Here is a 6,000-nt window from a genome sequence, read left to right as displayed (position 1 = left end):
CCCATGGTTTTTCCCAATTGCTAACATATTTGCTGCTGCGATCAACTCAGAATTAGGCCCTATGGGGGTCATTCCGAGTTGTTCGCTCGCAAGCTGCTTTTAGCAGCTTTGCACACGCTAAGCCGCCGCCTACTGGGAGTGAATCTTAGCATATTAAAATTGCGAACGAAAGATTAGCAGAATTGCGAATAGACACTTCTTAGCAGTTTCTGAGTAGCTTCAGACTTACTCGGCATCTGCGATCAGTTCAGTGATTGTCGTTCCTGGTTTGACGTCACAAACACACCCAGCGTTCGCCCAGACACTCCTCCGTTTCTCAAACCACTCCCGCGTTTTTCCCAGAAACTGTAGCGTTTTTTCACACACTCCCATAAAACGGCCTGTTTCCGCCCAGAAACACCCACTTCCTGTCAATCACATTACGATCACCAGAACGAAGAAAAAACCTTGTAATGCCGTGAGTAAAATTCCTAACTGCATAGCAAATTTACTTGGGGCAGTCGCACTGCGGACATTGCGCATGCGCATTAGCGACTATTCGCTCCGTTGCGACAAAAAAATAACGAGCAAACAACTCGGAATGACCCCCTATGTCTTCAGATCAACTTAAAACAGAATCAGATAAACAAATAATAAATGGTAAGGGAAAGTCAATAAATGCAGTGAAGAAAGAAGTTTCAATAGTCTTTCAATTCAGTTGAATATATACTGTACAGTCCCCTCCAGTGTACCGAACAGGTCACGTGTATAATAGATGTTCATATGTACATGCGGGAGAAAACTGGAGCCTCCTCAAGACCAGTCAGTAAAACATCAATATGCAGCCCACTCTGCAGCTCTCTGCAAGTTTTTGAACGTGAGATGACAGATCTCTGGTCACTGTGTAAATACCGTCGTTCAGAAGTTACAAAGAAATCAGAGAAAGAGGGACACCAAGAGGGAAGGAGAGTTATTCAAAAGGTGTTAGTGGAGAGGAGAAAGGGGTGAACATACAAAATTAATGCCTGGTGGAGAGCGATCGTAAATGCTTTGATTAGTGGCTATAAGTTGTGGAGTTGCGCTGTAGTGAGTCTTGGTTGCGGGGTCCAGGCACCCCGATCCTGTTGTCACCCCCGCAGAGCACCAAAACAGTAACCGATCTCCCCTCAACCTCCAGACTCCCGTATGTGGCCGTATAACTCCACCACGCAGCACCGCTAGTGTCAGCCGTAGTGAAGCTCCCTCAGATCAGAGTGGCTCCCACCAGGCACTGCGCAGGACGGACAGAGTCAGGTCAGTAAGCGGTCACACACCCACTGTTATTGGGCCATACAGTGTCCCTCAGTAGTCAGCTTTCGTCCGCTGACTCCCGCAAGCAGGCGGCCAAAACCGTCTCAACAGCTTTCGGGTGGATTTTACCTCACGGGGGATGCTCCCGGATTGGAGCGCAGCACACTCCGGACCCGGCTTGGCTAGGTGGGAAGCCCTCCGTCACTGCACCACTTGACTCTGCCACTCGCACCGGTGGTTTCCCCATCGATCAAGTAAGGCTGTAGGACGAGGGATCTCCATCACCAAGCGCTGAGAGACAGCTTTCAGTGTCTTGAGGCCGCAAGTGTCCCGCTGTACAGCCGGCTTCCATTTCGCACTAATGCCATGTTGGCAGTCATGCTGGCCGTCTTTACCGATAGCCGGACTCCAGGGCAAACAATGTTGTACCCCAACAATTTTGGTCTCCCTAAAACTTCAGCAACAATGGTGTATTATCCTTCCTGATGTCAGGATTATTGTTGAGAACAGAGGATTGCTGGGGATATTGCAGCATCCCAAGGGAGATGTGTTAAAAAGCAGCCATGCTTTCTGGCTCTGCCCCCATAAACTCTAATTTCTATCTTTTAATTTCTCTAACGTCCTAGTGGATGCTGGGGACTCCGTAAGGACCATGGGCACTTTAAGAAAGAATTTAGATTCTGGTGTGCTCTGGCTCCTCCCTCTATGTCCCTCCTCCAGACCTCAGTTTGAATCTGTGCCCGGACGAGCTGGGTGCTGTTCAGTGAGCTCTCCTGAGCTTACTGTAAGAAAGTATTTTGTTAGGTTTTTTATTTTCAAGGAGCTCTGCTGGCAACAGACTCCCTGCATCGAGGGACTGAGGGGAGAGAAGCAGCCCTACTCTCTGAAGCTAGGTCCTGCTTCTTAGGCTACTGGACACCATTAGCTCCAGAGGGATCGTACACAGGATCTCACCCTCGTCGTCTGATCCCAGAGCCGTGCCGCCGCCCCCCTCGCAGAGCCGGAAGACAGAAGCCGGGTGAGTATGAGAAGCAAGAAGACTTCGAAATCGGCGGCAGAAGACTCCGTTCTTCACATGAGGTAACGCACAGCACTGCAGCTGTGCGCCATTGCTCCAAACACACCTCACATACTCCGGTCACTGTAAGGGTGCAGGGCGCAGGGGGGGCGCCCTGGGCAGCATATGGACCTCTTTTGGCAAAAGTACACATATATACAGTTGGGCACTGTATATATGTATGAGCCCCCGCCAAGAAAATGTATATTTAAGCGGGACAGAAGCCCGCCGTTGAGGGGGCGGGGCTTCTTCCTCAGCACTCACCTGCGCCATTTTGCTCCACAGCTCCGCTGAGAGGAAGCTCCCCAGGCTCTCCCCTGCAGATACACGGTAGAAGAGGGTAAAAAGAGAGGGGGGGCACATAATTAGGCGCAAAAATCTATATAAACAGCAGCTACTGGGTTAACATTAAGTTACTGTGTTATTCCTGGGTTTATAGCGCTGGGGTGTGTGCTGGCATACTCTCTCTCTGTCTCTCCAAAGGGCCTTGTGGGGGAATTGTCTTCAGATGAGCAATCCCTGAGTGTGTGGTGTGTCGGTACGTGTGTGTCGACATGTCTGAGGTAAAAGGCTCCCCTAGGAGGAGATGGAGCAAATGTGTGTGTGAGTGGTGTCTCCATCGACAACGCTGACACCTGTTTGGATATGTGAAATTAAGTGCTAAGGTAAAATTATTGCACAAAAGATTAGAGAACAGACAGGGAATCTACCCATGTCTGTCCCTATGTCGCAGAGACCTTCAGAGTCTCACAATGCTCACTATCCAAAATAATAGACACTGATATCAACACAGAGTCTGACTCCAGTGTCGACTACGATAATGCAAAGTTACAGCCAAAATGGCAGGAAAGTATTCAATATATGATTATTGTAATAAAAAATGTTTTGCATATCACTGATGACTCATCTGTCCCTGACACAAGGTACACATGTTTAAGGGGAAGAAAGCTGAGGTAAATTTCCCTCCTCTCATGAAGAAAAAGAGCGGGAATCTCCAGACAAGAGACTGCAGTTTCCCACAAAGAATTCTCAGGGAGTATCCTTTCCCTACTAGGGCCAGGATACGATGGGAATCTTCCCCTAGGGTGTCACGTTTGCCTAAAAGGTAGCGCTGACTTAACAGCTATCCTCAGGGATCGTGCAGATAGCATGCATTAAAAGTACTTTGAAGTCCATTTACACACATTCTGGTACTCTACTCAGACCGGCGATTGGGTCGGAATGGGTGTATAGCGCTGTAGCAGCGTGGACAGATACCTTATCAGCAGAGATTGAGACCCTAGTATGTATATATATATGTATATATATATATATATATATAAAAGATTCTGTCTTAGATATATATATAAAACATGCCCAAAGAGACATTAGTCTACTGGGTCCTAGAGTCAACGCTATGTCGATTTCTGCTTGACGTGTCCTGTGGAACATGCAATGGACAGGTGATGCCGACTTAAGAGGCATATGGAAGGTTTACCTTACAAGGCTGAGGATTGTGTGGAGAAGGGATCTCGGACCTGGTCTCAACAGCTATAGCTGGTAATTCTGATCTTTTGCCTTATATTCCAGCACAGCCTAGGAAAGCACGACATTATCAAATGCAGTCCTTTCGATCACAAAGAAACAAGAAAGTCCGAGGTGCGTCCTTTCTTGACAGAGGCAGGGGCAGAGGAAAGAAGGTGCACAACACAGCTAGTTCCCAGGAACAGAAGTCTTCCCCGGCCTCTACAAAATCCACCGCATGTCGCTGGGGCTCCACAGGCGGAGCTAGGCCCGGTGGGGGCACGTCTTTGAAATTTCAGCCACAAGTGGGTTTACTCCCTGTTGGATCCCTGGGCAATAGATATTGTGTCTCAGGGATACAAGCTGGACTTCGAGGAGATGCCCCCTCACCGACGGCCCTGCCGGCTTCCCCCCACAAGAGGGAAATAGTGTTAACTGCAATTCACAAATTGTATCTTCAACAGGTGGTGGTCAAGGTTCCCCTCCTTTAACAAGGAAGGGGTTATTATTCGACCATGTTTGTAGTCCCGAAACCGAACGGTTCGGTCAGACCCATATTGAATTTAAAATCCCTGAACATATACCTGAAAAGGTTCAAGTTCAAGATGGAATCACTGAGAGCGGTCATCGCAAGCCTGGAAGGAGGGGATTTTATGGTGTCTCTGGACATAAAGGATGCATACCTTCATGTCCTCATTTATCCACCTCATCAGGAGTACCTCAGATTTGTGGTACAGGATTGTCATTACCAATTTCAGATGTTTCTGTTTGGTCTCTCCACGGCACCGAGAATAATTATCAAGGTAATGGCGGAAATGATGGTACTCCTGCGGAAGCAAGGAGTCACAATTATCCCATACTTGGACGATCTCCTCATAAAAGCGAGATCAAGAGAGCAGTTGCTGATCAGCGTAGCACTTTCTCTGGAAGTGTAACGGCAACACGGCTGGATTATAAATATTCCAAAGTCGCAGTTGGTTCCTAGGGCTCGTCTGCCTTTCCTAGGCATGATTCTAGACACAGACCAGAAAAGGGTTTATCTCCCAATAGAGAGAGCTCAGGAGCTCATGACACTGGTCAGGAACCTATTAAAACCAAAACAGGTGTCAGTGCATCACTGCACCCGAGTCCTGGGAAGGATGGTGGCATCATATGAGGCCATTCCCTTCGGCAGGTTCTATGCGAAGACCTTTCAATGGGACTTACCTGACATGTGGTTCGGATCACATCTTCAGATGCATCAGTTAATCACCCTATCCCCCAGGGCCAGGGTGTCTCTCCTGTGGTGACTGCAGAGTGCTCACCTTCTCGAGGGCCGCAGATTCGGCATTCAGGACTGGATCCTGGAGACCACGAATGCAAGCCTCCGAGGGTGGGGAGCAGTCACACAGGGAAGAAATTTCCAAGGTCTGTGGTCAAGTCAGGAGACTTGCCTTCACATCAACATCTTGGAACTAAGGGCCGTATACAACACCCTACGTCAAGCGGAGACCCTGCTTCGCGACCAACCGGTTCTGATTCAGTCAGACACCATCACCTCATGTAAACCGACAAGGCGGCGCAAAGAGCAGGGTAGCGAGCCACCAGAATTCTTCGCTGGGTGGAAAATCACGTAAGCGCACTGTCAGCAGTGTTCATCCCGGGAGTGGACAACTGGGAAGCAGACTTCCTCAGCAGACACGACCTCCACCCGGGAGAGTGGGGACTTCATCAGGAAGTCTTCGCACAGACTGCAAGTCGGTGGGTACTGCCACAGGTGGACATGATGGCATCCAGCCTCAACAAAAAACTACAGAGGTATTGCGCCAGGTCAAGAGACCCTCAGGCGATAGCTGTAGACGCCTGGTGACAGCGTAGGTGTTCCAGTTGGTCTATGTATTTCCCCCTCTTCTTCTCATACCAAGGTGCTGAGAATAATAAGAAAAAGAGGAGTGAGAACGATACTCATTGTTCCAGATTGGCCACGAAGGACTTGGTATCCAGATCTGCAAGAAATGCTCACAGAGGACCCGTGGCCTCTTCATCTAAGACAGGACTTGTTGCAACAGGGGCCCTGTCTGTTCCAAGACTTACCGCGGCTGCGTTTGACGGCATGGCGGTTGAACGCCGGATCCTAGCGGAAAAAGGCATTCCGGAGGAGGTCATACCTACGCTGTTAAAGGCTAGGAAGG

At 49.1% G+C, this 6,000-nt stretch overlaps 1 protein-coding gene across 2 annotated transcripts in view; it reads left to right on the top strand.

Annotated features, from left to right (window-relative positions):
* Positions 1 to 677: 677 nt before the first annotated feature.
* LOC134970092 (uncharacterized) overlaps positions 678 to 6,000 on the top strand; it is a 449,044-nt gene continuing 443,721 nt past the window's right edge. For both annotated transcript variants that reach the window (XM_063946172.1, XM_063946171.1), the window contains exon 1: positions 678 to 1,272. The gene's annotated coding sequence lies outside the window, so the exon portion shown is untranslated. The remainder of the gene's footprint in view (positions 1,273 to 6,000) is intronic.

Source organism: Pseudophryne corroboree, chromosome 11, assembly GCF_028390025.1.
Source record: "Pseudophryne corroboree isolate aPseCor3 chromosome 11, aPseCor3.hap2, whole genome shotgun sequence".
NCBI classification, from domain to species: Eukaryota; Metazoa; Chordata; class Amphibia; order Anura; family Myobatrachidae; genus Pseudophryne; species Pseudophryne corroboree.
This window is presented reverse-complemented; position numbering and strand designations above follow the sequence as displayed.